The sequence below is a fragment of the Chenopodium album genome, chromosome 4 (assembly GCF_948465745.1).
Source record: "Chenopodium album chromosome 4, dcCheAlbu1.1, whole genome shotgun sequence".
In the NCBI taxonomy this organism is placed as follows: domain Eukaryota; kingdom Viridiplantae; phylum Streptophyta; class Magnoliopsida; order Caryophyllales; family Amaranthaceae; genus Chenopodium; species Chenopodium album.
Window position 1 is genome coordinate 15,341,912 of NC_137837.1, and position 19,307 is coordinate 15,361,218.

Below are 19,307 nucleotides of genomic sequence, written 5' to 3' on the forward strand. Positions count from 1 at the left end.
CTACTTGACTAATTGTGCATTATTTGTTGTGCATATATATGTTTTTCTTAACCGTTTGTGTGACTTGTGTTGAGATTAAATAAATTAATGACTTAAAGAAATTTTCCTAATTAATTAATTGATTAATTAATTTGAGTAAATAAAGTCTAATATTTTAATCAGAATTGACCTAGTACGACTTTAGGCATGCCCCTGTTGATTAATATCACCGAAAACAGTCTTAGATTGAAGCTCTAATATGTCCATTTTATATAGTAATTTACCCCCGTCCCTTGGTCATAATTAGTAGTGTTTTTGGCTCTTTCAAGCCACTTTTATTACTAATTTGTGTTTTCTAGTGTTTTCGTAGTTTTAGTTGTATTTTACAGGAAATTGCATTCTTGGAGCATTTTCCCGGGTTTTATGGATAAACTACGGAAGCTAGAAGGACATGACCACTTTTGAAGCCTAGGATCGGTGAGAACCGATGATTAAAGGGCTCAGTATGAGATACTGAGGCTATTGGATCGTTTAATCAAGACCCGATGAGGAAACTTAGATTGGGCCGAGGAAATGAGCCCAATCGAAATCCGAGCCTCGAAGAAGAAGGTCGGGCCCGATCGGGCAAGCTTGCGCCCGATCGGGCGGGCGCGCACAAGAGAACACCATCAAGAAGGCGCGCCTGATCGAGTGAGCGTTATCTTAATCGGGCGCGGCTGGCCAAGTGGATCGTGAAGAAAAAGGCGGGCCCGATCGGGCGGCCCTTCGCCCGATCGGGCGCGTGTTTTCTCAAGACATGAATAATTTCCTATTGATTGATTTAATGCTCTGTGACTAGATTAGGCCTGATCTTTTATGCATGAGTTCGACAATATTGATTCGAGATTCGAGAAATGAGAATTGATGTTTAGGTCTAGTTTCAATAGGAAGGTTAATTTAGAAATGGTTAAGTCGAGATTCGAGAGATGAGATTTAATACCGGTAAATTAATTGTGTGATTGTAATACGTAGCGAAAGCCCTTTATGATCTGATTAATGTATGCATTGATGAATGATTATTATATTTTACCCTGGAATATTATTTAGGAAAAATACACTTTAATAATCCCAAATATGGACGATTTACCTACAATAATCCCAACTATCGTTTATTCTACAATAATCCCAACTATTCACCCAATTTTCCTAGAGCAAACCCATCCGGACATCAACCTGATATAACAGGTTGCTTTGACACGTGGCATCACGTAAGTGGTTCAAAAAAAATAAAAAAATAAAATTAAAATTAAAAAAACTGAAAAAATTAAAAAAAAAACCCTCTCCTCCATTCCAGCCACCACCATCCCCCTAGCCCAACCAGATTCCACCACCCCACCTCGCCGGAACCTCCATTATCCCCTTCCACTCCACCGAAAACAACCACCTCGTTCGCAAAACCACCCTCACCTCCCTCCTTATCCTCTTTTTCGCCTAGATCCGCGCGCTAGCGAAATTAATAAGGTTTTTCGATTTTCCGACGAAGGAGGGAAAGTAGGGGTGATTATTGGAGGTTGAATTGCTTGCTTATCGTGGTTGGTGGTTTTGGGAGTGTCTCGTCGCTGCGGTGCGGGTTTGCGAATGGAGCAATAGTTGTGTAGGTGGCTGGTTGTTCTGGGGGTTAGGTGAATGGTCGTAGAAATTTTAATATAGGGGTAACTGCCGGTTTTTGGGGTTGGAGAAGGAAGAAGTTCAGAAGGAGGGGGAGCAGTAGCGGCAGGCAGCGGTGGCGATTCAGGTTGGTGGCGCCTTTGTGCTGGTGGTAGTTCGTCAACGCGGAGGAGGAGAGAGAAAGAGGCACAAGAAGGAGAGATAAGGGAGTTTCGTGGGTGTTGCTACGGTGGTTAGTGGGGTCGTAGAGGGTTGGCCGGCTAGTTTTGGTGGTTAGTGGGGGCGGGCGGCCAGCATCCGTCGAGATTAGGTGGTGTGGGGTTAGGGTTTCGCGGTGGTTGGGTGGTTTGGGCGGTTTCCGGTGAGCTAGGGCCCTAGGGGTGGCTGGGATGGTTTTTTTTTCCTTCTTTTTTTTTAATTTTTATTGTAATATTAGGCCACTTATGTACTGACATGTGTCATTTAAAAACAAAAAAATAAAAAGTTTACCCTTTCAGCAGGTAACCGGTTTTTGGGACTGCTGGAGGAAAACTGACCTAATAGTTGGGATTATTGTAGAATAAACGATAGTTGGGATTATTGTAGGTAAATCGTCCATAGTTGGGATTATTAAAGTGTATTTTTCCTATTATTTATTGGTGAACCTATGCCCTAGATCCTTTTATATATTATTTTCTCCCTATTCTTGATCTCCATAGTTTAGTTTATTATTCAAATTCACATAATTGGTTACCTAATAATCTAGATCATATTAGTTAATTAGGAATAGAAAGATCCGTTTCTCTGTGGATTCGACCCTACTTCCCTATCTACTTTAGTTAGAGGACTTAGGTATTTTCTTTTGATTAGGGGATACGGCTTTACCCTGTCAAAATTTGGCGCCGTTGCCGGGGAAACGGTTTTATTTTTATTTCTGGTTATTTTTGTAGTCTAGATTATTTTCTTCTTGTCTCAGAGAGCGTTAGTTCTCTGAGGCAAATCTCATATTTGCTTCTAGTTTTTGTTTATGCCCAGGTGTTCCAGATCAGGGTACATCCCCTTCGATCCTGAGATCGAACGTTCCTTCCATAGACAGAAAAATCTCTACAAGCAAATTCTGGCGGATTCTGGTGATAATAATAATCACCGCGATCCTCCAACCGGTTCTAGCGATTCAGAGGCATCATCAGACGTAGAATCAGAGATGGCGGTTCCAAAGAAGCTTAGTGATTACTCACAACCCAAGCTTACAGATTTTCCACATCTAACCTCTACTCCGGCTCTTGATGGGGTTCAATTCGAAATTAAACCTCAATTTATAACGATGATAGAGAGGAAGAAATTTAGTGAAGCCAAGGGTGAAGACCCAAATCTTCACATTGCCGACTATTGTCAATATTGCAATACCATTAGGCAAGCCGGGGTCACTCAAGACCAAATCAGGGAGATTCTATTTCCCTTCTCTTTAACTGGAAAAGCTAAATTGTGGTTTAATGGCTTAAATAGAACTGTACTCGGTATAACTGACTGGGAAACTCTTGTTTTGAATTTCTATAACAAGTATTATCCTGCAGAGAGAACAGCCGTACTACGGAGTGCGATTCAGAACTTCGCCCAAGAAGCCGATGAATCTTTATATGAGGCTTGGGAGAGGTTCAAGGATCTACAAAGAGACTGCCCCCACCATAATTTAGCACAATGACAGTTAATCCAAGCCTTTTATAATGGCCTTGGAAATTCTTCTCGAATAATTTTAGATTCTGCAACTAGTGGGAGATTTATGAATCTTGATGTTGAAGATGCAGGTCAGGTTATTGAAGACCTGGCGATACACAATTCCCAATATGGGAATCCTAGAGTATTTGCTAACAAGGGGAAACATAGTGTATCCTTTTTGACCTCTATATGCCAAAAATTAGATAATTTGAGCACTGCTAAGGTAGCTAATGTTTCTGCGATTAATAATAATTCTAATGAGGCTTTTTGTGAAAATTGTGGTATTATAGGTCATTGGGAACAAGATTGCAGGAGTTCCGTAGAGCAAGTTAATTCCTTTCAAGCTTATAGGCAGAATAACCCATACTCCAACACTTACAATCCTGGGTATCGGAACCATCCGTACCTTTCCTACCGGAGTACTAATGTTCAGAATCCACCACCACAAGAACCACAGGCGCCACAACAACAACAACAAAAATATTACCATCCCAGTATTAGCTAGAAGAACCAACCACAAAAACCCTCCTCATCTTTTGACCCTTCTCTGGTGGAAATTAGAGCAATGTTGGTTAATATGCAAAAGCACATGGAGAGTAGAGATGCGACAATTGATCAAATTCTAGCACATAATAAAATTGTAGATAATCAAATTACGCAACTTTCCGCTAATCTACAAGCCCGCCAACAGGGAGCTCTGCCGGCACAGCCGACCAGGCCTACGGATCAAGCATTTGCAATTACTCTAAGGAGTGGTTCAAACTATGAAGGCCCCCCTATGCCCAGAGTTGATGAACCTGTTTTATTAAACAATGCTAATCTTGATTCCGTTAAACCAAACAATGTAGTTAATAGCCCTGCAGGGCTAAAGGATAGTACTAACATATCTAATTCTACATTGCAGGGTACGACTCCAAAGAAGGTGGCTACTCCAGGTAAGAGCAATAATTCTCCAAAGCCAATTATCAAACTTCCATTCCCCAATCGTCAATTGAAGACAAACTTGGATAAGCAGTTTGGTAAATTCCTGGAGGTGGTAAAAGATTTGAAGGTAACAGTTCCCTTCACTGAATTAATCACACAAATCCCCTCGTATGAAAAATTTATGAAAGAAATATTGACGAGGAAAAGGTCTATTAGTGAGGTAGAGACAGTAACTTTCACTGCAGAGTGTAGTGCCATACTTCAAAACAAGTCTCCTCCTAAATTAAAAGATCCGGGTAGTTTTTCTATCCCTTGTCATATTGGCAATCTCTTTATTGATAATGCATTATGTGATTTGGGTGCTAGTGTTAGCGTCATGCCATTATCTATGTGTTCTAAGTTGAATATGGGTAAATTAAAAACTACCAATATAACTCTACAAATAGCCGACCGTTCTTTCAAATACCCCTTAGGTGTTTTAGAGGATGTCCCCGTTAGAGTAGGTAAATTTTATATACCTGTAGATTTTGTTGTTCTTGATATGGCTGAGGATATGCAAACCCCGATTATTTTGGGTAGACCATTCCTTAACACTGCAGGAGCAGTCATAGATGTAAGAAGTGGTAAGTTAACACTATCAGTAGGAGATGATAAAGTTATTTTAGATCTTAATAATACCCCTAAAAGCTCAATGACTGAGGAAAAATGTTTCAGTGTTAATGTGGTTGTGTAGGGAATAAATTCAAGCGTTAACCCCTAGCTTGAACCCCACTGTGATCATACACTAAAGTACGGTGGCGTCTAAAAGGGAAGAAGATAGAGCAAACGAGTCGCCAACAAGTTTTAGGAACTTGTAAACCGTTCACGAGGTGAAGGTTACACCCCTTAACGATCCAAGAGATCGTTAACTCCATAAGGTCTAGAACCAAATAAGGGTTCGGGGATGAAGGTACAAATCCAACCTAAAAGAGATTGAACTTGCCCTAATAATAGGCCTCTACTTTATTCTGATCGTATTCATGTGCGCTTTTTTATTAACATGCAATTAATAGGATTGACCCTAAACCTGTTTATCTATGTTGGTTGAATATTAATGCACAAATAAACTATTATTGGCGATCACTTGAATTATAATCAAATTAACCCTAAACAAGATTATTAATTATCTTATTAAGCGTGATTACAAGTACCAATTCCCTTTAAACATGTAATAAAGGCGTGATCAAGCGATTAATAAATATATAATATCAAGCAACATAATAAATTAATTATAATGATCATGACAATAAAATTATAATCATCAAAATAATAATAAATTAAAATAATCATAATAATAATCATCATAAATAATCATCATAAAATATAATCATTATAATCATAATCATGTTCATGTTAATATTAAAGCATAATAATAATAGCAAGATCCTAGGCATGATACTAACAAGATTAATAACAAACCCTAGCATGTCACTAAGCAATAAAAATCAAATCTTTAACCCTAATATGATACTAAAAATCATAAATATTAGGAAGAACATAGGAAAGCATCGTAACAATCATATTTAATATTAAAATTACCCTAGACATGATACTAGGAATATCATAATAACAATATAAACATGATTTCTACATCATAACATCAATAAAAACCATTAAAGCACTTACTTTGATGCCTCGTACCTCTTTCTAATAACAAAATACACACGTTAGTAACTTCAAGGAAAATAATAAACAAACAATTAAATTAAATAATTGAAAGAGAGATTTGGGACCAAACCCTCAGAAATAAAACCTTTCACGTCTAGGGCGAAGGCAACTTCGAATATGGCTAGGTGTTTCTAGATCTTGTGAATGCGGAATTTTGTATGTGAAAATCAAGTTTAGAAAAGAGAGAGAAGGATGATTGAATTAAGAGAGAATTAGGGAATTAATGATTGCGAATGAAAACTGATTGTAGGTGAATATTCGTGAGAATTGGTGAATATTAATTAAAACTGATTGTTGATGATAATTGGTGAATGAAAACGGAGTTTTTAATACATTATTTATAGAGAAAATCAGCCAAAAGATAAAATATCAAAACAGAGCACTTGGCGCACGCAAAACGAGATTGGCGCACGCAAAACAGAGCTGGCGCCAACCCTGGCTAACTGGCGCCAGGCGCCAATGGCTAGCACCAGGAGTCAATGGCTGGCGCCAGGCGCCATGCCTGGTTCCAGGCGCCAATGCTTGGAGTCAGGCGCCAAGCCTGTTTTTGACGCGTTTTCGAAAATCAGATAAGTTTTCCGTACTGGAGGATAAAATCGTATCTTTTCCTCGAAAATGCTTTTTGATTTTAATTAAAACTCTGAAAAGTCAACAAAAGTCAATTTATCAATGCTAATTGAATTAGGAATGAAAAGAACCTTCTAGAAGAATCTAGAAGACTAAAACCATTCCTAATTGCATTAGGAATGATAAATCATATTAGGCCCTCCCCCAGATCATTGGGCCGCATATAAGGCTCAAACCGGGTCCAGTTTAGTAAATTGGCCATAATTTCCTCAATATTCATCGGAATTGGGCTTATAATATATCGTTGGAAAGGTCTTGTCAAGCCCCATCCAACTACACTATTATTGGACCCATATCATGGACCAACCAAACTGGATTGGCTGTTTTCTTAAAATAAGTTTTCAAAAACAGAGAGAAGAGAAAAGAAAATTAAAACTATCCGCAACACTAAACTTTCCACACTTTCGCTTCATTCGATTATGATTCGACGCGAAAGGTACTCATTACCGGGTTTGGTTTTAGGGAGACACAAATGGGTGTCTACAGAAGCCCCCACTTTGACTGAGTTTGGAGAAACACAAGTTTCAAAAACAAAATTCAAAGTAGCGATAGGGACGGAGAATGATTCAGAACGTTCTGCGATCTTAGATCATTCTTGTGGCGCCGATATCTGCAAAACTAGCATTAGTTAAACAGATAAAAGAGTTAAGAAACGCGTATCTTGCACCGTCGAGCACACGTCTCTGAAAGTAACCGATTGTTTTGATGACCTCCTGCAAGCTAGAGAATGCCATCCCGCTTGAAAACCGCTACGCTTGTAACTGCTTCCAATATAGAAGATTGCTTCGCCTGAAACGATCCTCCTCCGCTTTGATAATATTCCACGTCCAAGGAATACTATCGAAGATTGTCTCTCTTGAAAGAATCCTCAGTTGTTTGTGACTACTCTCCACAATCTAGGGAACGCCACCTTGCTGTTTCGATGTTCACTCGTCTCTGAACAAAGAGCTTCTTTTTTATATGTTCACGTGCCTCTGAACAAAGAGCTTGATAATAGGATGCCCACGCGTCTTTGAGCGAAAGAGCTTGATGGAAATGTTCACGCGTCTCTGAACAAAAGAGCTTGAATAGTATGCCCACGCATCTCTGGAGCAAAGAGCTTTGATGATATGTCCACGCGTCTCTGAACAATAGAGCTTTAATGGAGATGTTCACGCGTCTCTGAACAATAGAGTTTCGTTTGTTGCGATAATATTCTGAAGAAAATTTCCGAAGACCAACGTTTGTCGATCTCTAAAGCTCGCCTGAACTTTGCTCCCGCTAAAACCAGTACATCGGTGTTTCCGTGATGAGCCAATTCTTAGGCGCTTTAAGCTAAGTGAGACGATCTTTCATCAGATCGACCACTTATTGTGATTGTAATCAAACCGACTACTTAATCATGTCAAATTGCTTATAGGGGCTAACTGGCGTACCAAGGAACCCGAAATTGTTGTATGAGGTCGAAATCACTTTTCTGAGAGGCTTCGGGCTCTGTCGCTGCTGAAATATCTCTGGCGCCAAGAATTAGAGTAGGATCCTCCCTATTCTGCTGCACCTGTATTTTTTTTTACTATAGAACTTTGCCAATTTCTTCAATTATCTTAGGGTTGACCTAAGGCTTAAATATCTTAGGGTTGACCTAAGGTTTAATGTTGCTTGACTCAATAACTTAACACGACTCAAGGTATAAACTTGACTCGATGTGATCGACTGACTCGAGGTTGACTCGACTCGAAGTGAAATGACAAGTGTGACTCATGACCCGTGTGTGCATAGTGTTGATTATGTGACTCGAAAATGCAAAAAAACAAAAAATTTCCGTCCTTTTTTGTGGAGGGTACCGACTTTCTCCCGAAAAAGAAAGACGCGAAAAAGAATCGAAAGTTTTGAAGATGCATGTTGAACTAGCTTAGTCAAATGTTGTTTGATACTATCTCTCAAGGTGCAAGGATTAATCCATCCTAGGCTATCTCAATTGGCTCAATAATGAAAGTATTTGGGTAACTTAGGCACGGAGGCTAAGCACTTCATACTTCGCGATGAAATGACAATTATGATTGATTAGTGATGTTAATATGACAAGGCATGCTTCATCGTTATGTTTAGATTTCATGACAAAGGGTTCCTTAGGGAAAGTATATTTGGTCATGTATCTGTGCAGTGTGTGAAAGTGATTCTAAAGTTAGGACACAAGGGCTAAGTGTGTGGAAAAATATTATTATTAGAAGAGTCAAATAATGGTGACTCTTAGGCTAGGTAAGCTAATGATATAGGGATCAAGCCCCCAATTCTAGCTCTAAGTGAATAGGGATGAGCACAGGGGATCCCTTGATATGATCAATTGTGAATGTAAATATGAATGCATGTTTATTACGGCCACACCCCTTGAGGTTGCCTACGTATCCGTTAGGAATCAGGCCGAACGTAGCTCTAGCAAAACCTCGCACAAGTATGTATACCTCAAAAAGGTCTTTTAAGGGTTGTAACGTGGTTAGGCTAAAGGTTTGAAGAAGAAGGGGATAAAGTCTCAAGACCCTAGATAAGCCCCTAAGGTGTGCAACCTCGCTTTCGAATCTTTATATTTTTATGCTTGAGTTTCTACTCTTTTTTAGCTCTCTTTTATCTTTTGCTTTAGCATCTATTTTATTTTTATAAGCGTGGGCAATCCCGATCATGCGGTCTATCACTCACTTGCCATTCATGTTTCTCAGGCACGGTACCGAGCACTCGATAAGAGACGCAATCTGAGACGTGTTCTTATCGAAGATATTTTCATATCAAAGACATTGGAACACTTTCCCTTTTGTACACTTTTTTTTTTTTGCTTATTTTTGCTATTTTAATTTTTTGAAGTACTCAAGCTCTTTTTGAAATTGCATAAGTTACACACCATCCCATCCCAAGGTTAGGTAGATATGGGTTGAAAAAAGTGAAGGGTCTATCGTTAGACGAGGCTCAAAGTGGTTTACCAAAAAAGGATGTATAATTGAAGGGTGAAAGGTAACATGATGTGGCTACAAAGGGTGCCTCAAATCATTGGTATACCTTGTGCTTAATTTGACATGGTTTTTTTTTTTTCTTAAATGCAATGTAATGAAATGATCATATGCAAGGAAATAAATGCTCATTTTTCATTAAAGGAAAAGAAAGAATCTACAAAAATTAATCTAAGGGAAAATAAAAAGGTGCCTATGCTAGACTTATTGGGGAAAGGGTAAATAAAAAAAAGAAATAGAAAAAAAAGAGTTCGCGAAATCTTGTCGTTGAAGCTCGCCTCTTGTCTTGTGTTGTTTGCTTTATCATCACTCGCTTTTCTTGTAAACTGGAGGTGTGGGAAGCTTGTTGTTATCAATCAAATGTTGGATATCCTCCTTTAGCTTCCAACAGCTCTCAGTAGCATGACCCCTACCTTGGTGGTACTTGCAGTGTTCGTTTGGATTCTAACTAGGCAATATTTTCTTAAGTGGGGGATCTTGAATAGTTCCAATGGGAGTAATGATTCCCTTGGCATGGAGTCGATTGAAAGCATCATCGTAGCTAATTCCAATAGGGGTAAATTCCCTTTTCAGTTGCTTTCAATTACCCATGCTAGGATCTCACTAAGGTCGAAAGTACCAACGCTATTACTAGAGTAGGCGTTTTCGGAAGAAGAAGGATAGTCGTTCTTCTTCCCTTTACAGCCACTGTTACTGTTGTTACTAATCTTGGCCTTCATGATTTCTACATCATAACATCAATAAAAACCATTAAAGCACTTACTTTGATGCCTCGTACCTCTTTCTAATAACAAAATACACACGCTAGTAACTTCAAGGAAAATAATAAACAAACAATTAAATTAAATAATTGAAAGAGAGATTTGGGACCAAACCCTCAGAAATAAAACCTTTCACGTCTAGGGCGAAGGCAACTTCGAATATGGCTAGGTGTTTCTAGATCTTGTGAATGCGGAATTTTGTATGTGAAAATCAAGTTTAGAAAAGAGAGAGAAGGATGATTGAATTAAGAGAGAATTAGGGAATTAATGATTGCGAATGAAAACTGGTTGTAGGTGAATATTCGTGAGAATTGGTGAATATTAATTAAAACTGATTGTTGATGATAATTGGTGAATGAAAACGGAGTTTTTAATACATTATTTATAGAGAAAATCAGCCAAAAGATAAAATATCAAAACAGAGCACTTGGCGCACGCAAAACAGAGCTGGCGCCAACCCTGGCGCCAGGCGCCAATGGCTAGCACCAGGCGTCAATGGCTGGCGCCAGGCGCCATGCCTGTTTCCAGGCGCCAATGCCTGGAGTCAGGCGCCAAGCCTGTTTTTGACGCGTTTTCGAAAATCAGATAAGTTTGCCGTACTGGAGGATAAAATCGTATCTTTTCCTCGAAAATGCTTTTTGATTTTAATTAAAACTCTAAAAAGTCAACAAAAGTCAATTTATCAATGCTAATTGAATTAGGAATGAAAAGAACCTTCTAGAAGAATCTAGAAGACTAAAACCATTCCTAATTGCATTAGGAATGATAAATCATATTATGCCCTCCCCCAGATCATTTGGGCCGCATATAAGGCTCAAACCGGGCCCAGTTTAGTAAATTGGCCATAATTTCCTCAATATTCATCGGAATTGGGCTTATAATATATCGTTGGAAAGGTCTTGTCAAGCCCCATCCAACTACACTACTATTGGACCCATATCATGGACCATCCAAACTGGATTGGCTGTTTTCTTAAAATAAGTTTTCAAAAACAGAGAGAAGAGAAAAGAAAATTAAAACTATCCGCAACACTAAACTTTCCACAATTTCGCTTCATTCGATTATGATTCGACGCGAAAGGTACTCATCACTGGGTTTGGTTTTGGGGAGACACAAATGGGTGTCTACAGGTTGAGAATTATTCTACCAAGCCCCAAGCTCTTGAAAAAGATCCCTTGGAGACGGTATCTTGTGTTGCATCCCTTTCAGATGAGATAGACAAATGGAAGACGGAAGTCGATGCAATAGAAAGAGCACTCTACACTGTTGGTCTTGGTTTCGAGGATGAAAAGGTGGAACCGATCAAGCAAGTTGTGCGGTTTGAGCCTGCGGTAAGTGTTCCGCCAGATCGAGTTGCAAGTGTTGAATGCAATGACAATTTGAAGCAATCCTCGATCAAAGAAGGATCTTTGGTGCGTAGCATTGAAGAACCTCTTACCCAAGTCAAGGAGGATCCACCCGATAAGGTGAATTGGCGTCCCACAAGGTATGTCAGGAAGCCGCGTCGTAGCCTAAACACCGCTAGACCGGGTGAGAAACCACCTGATCAAGCGTTAGGCCAAGTGTCTTAGTTATTACACTATGGTAAGAGGGTCGTGCAGGACCTAGATAAACCAGCTATTTGTGGGAGGCAACCCGTATTTCCTGCTTTCTAGACTAATTCTTTATTTTATTTTTATTTTTATTTTTACTTTTTCTTAGAGAGGTGAGGAGAGTGAATTTTACCTTTCATGAGTGTTTTTGTACAGGTTTAGATCCCATAGCACGGAGGTTTCAAGAGAAAAAAAAGAAGTTAGGCGAAGAAAGAGAAGCTTCAGGTCTGGGTACGGGCCCGATCGGGCAAGGCTCGCCCGATCGGGCGCGCACCTAAGGGCCAAAGATCGATTTTATTTCGCCCGATCAGCCAAAGACGCCCAATCGGGCGCGCAATATTGATTTAATCAGAGCTTAATTTCGCCCGATCGGGTAAGGAGTCCCGATCGGGCGCGCAAGTCAGGGAAGAAATCGAGGGAAATTTCGCCCGATTGGGCGAATCCGCCCGATCGAGCGGAATTTTGGAGAAGTCGAGTTCCACAAAAAGAAATATCGGGCGAGCAAAAGGGCGATTTCCAGGTTCGAGTTCGCGCCCAATCGGGCGAAGCTCGCTCGATCGGGCGCGCACTTTGCAAATTGGCATAAACTACCTTCGCCCGATCTGGCGCGCCTTTTTATTCCGGGGTTTTAAACCTCTCTCTCCCTTTCTCTTTTCTTTTTCTTTCTTACTTATTCTTTCTCCTTCACACTTTCTCTCTCTAAAACCTCCATTTTCACACCTTCAACTACACCTTCAATCCAAGATCTCCTCAAATTCACCCATCAAAACCTCAAATTTCTTACATATTCTTAATCCTCACATCTTCCTCTACATTTTCCACCTATTTTCTCCCACTTTCTCTCATACTTCCTTCAAACCCTTAGAGAGAGAATGCTCCAAACACCAAATTTTTCCACAAATAATGGCCTCAAAACGTTCAAGGACACAAAGGGGTGAAAGTTCGAGGGCACCACAACCAACGGTCAACCCGGACCTTCAAATTCCGGGATGGGAGGAGGTTGTCATCACCTCGGAAGAGCAACGGGATAAGATGTTGAACCTCATTGATCGACAGGTAATCTCAACCCGTTTTATTCATCATCCCACACTAGCTAGACTAGGTTTAGATAAATTTGTGGAAAAATTGTTCAAAGGTATAGGCATGAGTGGTTTCATTCAAATGTGCCATGATACGTATGACTATTTAACATTAGAATTTATTTCAAGTTTTAATGTTATTAAAATGAATGCACTAATCACTCATGTACAATTTCGATTATTAAACAACGATGTGAGACTAAATATTAAAGAATTCGGAAAGTTGTTTGATTTGAAATCGGATAAACCGATTGAACCCTCTCAAGACCACATCGTCGTGGTCTACAAGAGGCTAACTGGGGAGGATTTGTTTAACCTCCAAAATGCCAAAGGGACGTGGATTCAACATCCCGTCCCAAAATTTTGGCAAAGATTTGCCGGCCTCACTATTTTTGGGAGGCATGAACCGGCAAATGTTAGGAGAGATGAATTGGAACTTTTGGCATCCTATGTAATTCCAAACGCCGAAAAATTGAACATACCTCATAGGATAGCCAATCACTTCCAAAGGGCGGCCAATGCGGCCGAGGCTAGTAGGTCTAGAGCACCTATTTATTTTTGGGGGTTAGTGGCCCGCATTGCCAAAAAACACTTAGGTTGGAACCCGGATGGGCATAGAAAAGTTGTAGGATCAAACCTCATGGACCTAGCCTATCTAGGGAGTCTAAATTGGGTGCAACCCGTGGGGGGTGACACTTGATGGATAGTCCGCCGACAATCGGGTAGGAGGGATCAAGCCTTCACCTTACCCAACCCCACCTTGACAAAATTTGAGAAGGGGAAGCCTTCTTATACTTTCGAGATTAACGGTCAAGGTGAGGTCCAACCACCTCACCCTTCACCACAACCCCACCAATCTCCCCTAGACCACTCCCCCACTCACCATTCACCACACTACCCACCACCTCCACCCTTCACCTATGGCATACCCACTTTCTCGGTCGATTATAACGTCGACCCCAATGCCCCTTATGACTTTTCGGCTTTTAGGAGCCAATTAGACCGTATCGAGATGGGGCAAGGGAGAGTTGAGGGTATTATGCAAAACCTAGATTCTAGGTTAAGCACCTTGGATGGGCGGGTAGGACACATAAAGAGGAACCTCGGGAAGGGTCTATACCCCATGTATGATGATTATGCCCTTCGGGGGGCTATTCCCCCCGATTCACTTGTTCCCGATTGGTTCCAATACCCCCAAGGAGGGTATTCTCACCTCGATTCGTATGGTACTTATGTGGACTACTCTTCAGTTCATGGTTATGGGGGTGATGCTCCTTTTGGGGGTATGGGGGGGAATGTGGACCCTAACTACTTTGCAGGTGGTTCGGTTATGGTGGTGCTAGAACAAGCCAGGGTGGTGTCGGCTCGAGCCATGGAGGAGGATATGAGAGGATGGATGACGATGAGGAGTAGCTCCGTCTAGCTACCCTCCCAAGTCAATGAGGGCATTGCTTGATTTGGCTTGGGGGGAGATTTCTTGTATATATGGTAACTTTCTTTCTCTTTTCTCTATTTATTGCTTTCTTATATATGAAAAAATACAAAAAAAATTGAAAAATAAAAAAAAATCCAAAAATACGTTCCAATGAATTGTAAATTATGCTTCCCTGTGCCCCTTACTTGAGAAAATTGTTTTGGTTCTTGGTATTTGATTATAGGCATTGTGGATTAGTTAATCATGATTGGATGTTTGATTGCCTTGAAACTTTAACATGCGTCAATTTTGTGCAACTACTTGTGAATATAGTGCTTGACTAGTTGATTTAGTTAGGAAATGTGTGATAGTTCCATAATTCCTGGTATGTCAATGAATTTGAGTATTGATTTGCAACTATAAGTAGTTTTTCATGACTTATTATTATGCAAATGAGGAGGACGAAGGCGTTCATTCTTTTAGGTAGCCTTCAGAGTATTAGATACATTTGTTCCCTTCTTGTTACCCATGTTGTTGCTTGTGCCCTTTTATTGTTTATTTAGCCACATTACAAGCCTATATGAGCCCCATTAGTTACTAGTCCCAAGCTTGGCTTGGGGGAGCTATTAGTTGGTGAGGTGAGGGAGTTGTGGTGTGCACATTATTTGCACAATGTGGGAATAAAAGAAGAGTGATTGTTCTTTTATTTTTTATTGGAAAATATTGATATGTTGTGTTTCAAAGTTGAAATTTCCAATATGAGTTAAAAAGAAAAAAAAGAGCAAAAGAAAAAAATTTAATGCTCAAGTGTTCTATTTGAAGGTTGTTCAAGAAAAAAAAAACAAAAGAAAAAAAATTCAAGTTTGAAAAGAAAAAAAAAGAGAATAAGTTCAAAGTTTGTATTTCATTCAAGTTCTACATTATCATATTTTTATGAGTGAAATTTGTAAGTGTTGGGATTGTTTATGATGATTGGAGTTGTATTTGGTGGTTTTTGTTGGAGTTAGTTATGTTGTTGGAGATTCATGAGCATCATTTATTTTTGATCATGGGTTTATTAGGATTTAGCTCCCTTAATGCATAGCTTTTCTCTCACATACTCCCAAATTTATCCTACCCTTTACCCTAGACTTACATTACAAGCTTTAAAGACCTTCCGACCTTGTGCATAGAAGTTGTGTAAATGTGAAAGTGTTGTTTATGAATGCAAGTTATGATTTGACATATTTCGAGTCGACTACTAGGTTGAGCGTTCATTGTTTTATACACACGAGAGTGTGAGATGGGAGGGCATTGTTCACATTAAAGGGGTTGGTTAGAGAGCGATCGAGTACATCTTTTACTCGCCACAAAAATGAGAGTTGAGTGCGTGAGCACTAGTCTTGAATTCTATATGCTCTTGTGGTTTGCTCTATTTGACAATCGTTAGGAAAGATTGGTAATTAGATGGATTTGATTGGTTGATTTTGAAGCATGTTTATTTGATTTACCCTGGATCGTTTGTGCTTGATTTTTACTTTTGGGGTGAAGCATATTTATTGATTCATTGATGAGATCTTTGCTTAGGGACAAGCAAAGGTTTGGCTTGGGGGAGTTTGATATGTCCATTTTATATAGTAATTTACCCCCGTCCCTTAGTCATAATTAGTAGTGTTTTTGGCTCTTTCAAGCCACTTTTATTACTAATTTGTGTTTTCTAGTGTTTTCGTAGTTTTAGTTGTATTTTACAGGAAATTGCATTCTTGGAGCATTTTCCCGGGTTTTATGGATCAACTACGGAAGCTAGAAGGACACGGCCACTTTTGAAGCCCAAGATCGGTGAGAACCGATGATTAAAGGGCTCGGTATGAGATACCGAGGCTATTGGATCGGTTTAATCAAGACCGGATGAGGAAACTTAGATTGGGCCGAGGAACTGAGCCCAATCGAAATCCGAGCCTTGAAGAAGAAGACCGGGCCCGATCGGGCAAGCTTGCGCCCAATTGGGCGGGCGCGCACAAGAGAACACCATCAAGAAGGCGCGCCCGATCGGGTGAGCGTTAGCTCAATCGGGCGCGGATGCCCAAGTGGATCGTGAAGAAAAAGGCGGGCCCGATCGGGCGCGTGTTTTCTCAAGACCTAATTAGTTAGTTTTAATTTTTGTTTTAGGGAACGTTTAAGGAGGAGATTTGTACGTAATTTTGGATGACCTTCTTTTCTTAGATTTTCTCTCTCTTAACTTTTCTCTCAACTCTTGTTCTTAATTATTTTTCATTAATACAGATTTCCTTGGGTAACTATTTCTCTTCCCTTAATATTAGTTGTTGGTTTCATTCCTTTAATCATGTCTTGCTTTATTCCTTTGAGTAGTTTAATTTCTATTATGTGTGAGTAGTTTTCTTTCTAGGGTTGTGGGGATCCATGAATAATATGAAGGGGTAATTTATTGTTGTTGATTGTCAATGCTAGATTAATTTCCTATTGATTGATTTAATACTCTGTGACTAGATTAGGCCTGATCTTTTATGCATGAGTTCGACAATATTGATTCGAGATTCGAGAGATGAGAATTGATGTTTAGGTCTAGTTTCAATAGGCAGGTTAATTTATAAATGGTTAAGTCGAGATTCGAGAGATGAGATTTAATACCGATAAATTAATTGTGTGATTGTAATACGTAGCGAAAGCCCTTTATGATCTGTTAATGTATGCATTGATGAATGATTATTATATTTTACCCTAGAATATTATTTATTGGTGAACCTATGCCCTAGATCCTTTTATATATTATTTTCTCCCTATTCTTGATCTCCATTATTTAGTTTATTATTCAAATTCACATAATTTGTTACCTAATAATCTAGATCATATTAGTTAATTAGGAATAGAAAGATCCGTTTCTCTGTGGATTCGACCCTACTTCCCTATCTACTTTAGTTAGAGGACTTAGGTATTTACTTTTGATTAGGAGATACGACTTTACCCTGTCAAGCTCCAGCATTGGCGCCAAAAGATGAGCTGTAGCGCCACTCTGTTGGGTGTGGCACCTGGCGACAACTCTGTCGTCTGGCGCTACACTACACAGTGCGACGCCAGTCCTGTCGTTTTGCCGACAGTTCGGATTATTGGTCGAGTCATCACCTAGTGTCTAATTAACCAGTTTGCTAATTAATTCAGTTAATTTTTGCTGTCAATAGTACTTAGTTGAGTCATTAATTGAGTTTAGGCACTAAGTCCCATGGTCTTTGTAGGCGTCGTTTGAAGTGCGCCTATGTTAAAGCATGTGGTAAACATGCTTGGCACTCTTAGGAAGTGAGAATTGACATTACTATTAGGGACAACGATTAGGGACAAATAAAGTAGGGAGCCGCCAACAATTTTTAAGGAACTTGTAAACCGTTCACTGATCATAAAAGGCAACCACGATAAGGGACAACGATAGGAAACAACGATTGACCCGTGAAGGTTACACCCCATTCATAATCCATGAGATTACTAACTCCATATGGTTCGGAACCACGAAAGGAGGATCGGGGATGATGGTACGAAGTGAGTCATGGAGTCACATTCGCCCGTATTGGCCTCTACTCGATTCTTATAGTGAAAAATGATTCTTGTAATCTCAAAGGCATACAAAAAAAATATTCAATTTGCTCCAATCTATTATTAAGCTAAATTGGTTGAATATTAATGCAACATATAATTCTAAAATATCGTGACCACTTGATTAAACAATAAGATTAAAAAGGAACCTAAACCGGTTGTCAAAATTATCTTATTAGGCGTGATTTTCAATTACATATTCCCTTTAAACATGCAATATGGTGATCATAATAAAAATAGTAGAACAACATTAATATTAAAACCAAATTAATCACAATTCCAACAACATAAAATCGTTAGAAAAATAATAAAAATAAAAGGAGCATGATCCTTACTTTGATTTTGTTTGTTTGCAACTACAAAATAATAAACGAGTTAGTAACTTCAAGGAAATAGTAAAGCAATAATTAAATTAAATTAAATTAAGTATAGTTGATTTTGGGGCCAAACCCTCAAACAGTTCTACCTTTTACGCCTTGACTTAAGGACAGAACCTCGAGTAAAATATGGACTCCTTTGAGTGCTTGAAGAAGGAATTTTGAAGTGAAAAGGGTAGGCTAGTGTTTAGGCTAAAGAATAGAAGAGAGAAAATAAAATAAGAGAATTACCTGGTGCCCCGTTCATCAGAAATGAGGGGGTATTTATAGGGAAAATGTGCTGAGGGAGCACACGGAACCCTAAAATGATAGTAACCCTAAAAAAGTATCCCGTGACACGGTCAACCTGTACGGTGACACGGGAAGCTCCACCGTCAGACGACACTCTTTCCCGTGACACGGTACACTTTTGGCGTGACGCGGGAAATTTTCAGAAAACGGGATAGAAAACGCGTTAAGGGTTTACGCGGAAAAGACACGGAATGTCCCGTGTCAAGGCAGACCTCCCGTGTCACGGGAAATCCCACCGTCAGACGGGAAGGATTCCCGTGACACGGTAGGTACCTGCCGTGGCGCGGGAAATTCCTACCCGTTTTTCCGTCTAAATACATTTTTAACCCTAATTTCCTTCGGCATTTTAAGTGTCGATTGATAATTTCGGGCCTTTTCTGACTTTTTATTATTCGGGCTAAAATAAGAAAATAATTAAATAAAAATAAATAAAGGGTTTGGGCCAAAAACAAATAATAAAATAAAAAAGCTTTGGGCTAGAATTAATTAATAAGTTTGGGCTGAAATTAAAACTATGCTTTTACCAAACATCAAGACTAATCCATGGACTGTTCAAAAATATGAATTTAATAAAATACGATTTTTTAAGCACTCTCGGGATTAAATACTAAACCCGACCAATAGTGGCGGTGAAAGGTTGTTCATCATCGGGTT

The 19,307-nt window shown here is 39.5% G+C and overlaps 1 non-coding gene across 1 annotated transcript; it reads right to left on the minus strand.

Annotated features, from left to right (window-relative positions):
* Nucleotides 1-3,190: 3,190 nt before the first annotated feature.
* Nucleotides 3,191-3,297, minus strand: LOC145629701 (small nucleolar RNA R71). Its single transcript, XR_014111856.1, has one exon. It is a non-coding gene; the product is annotated as a small nucleolar RNA R71 (small nucleolar RNA).
* Between the last annotated feature and the right edge of the window lie 16,010 nt (nt 3,298-19,307).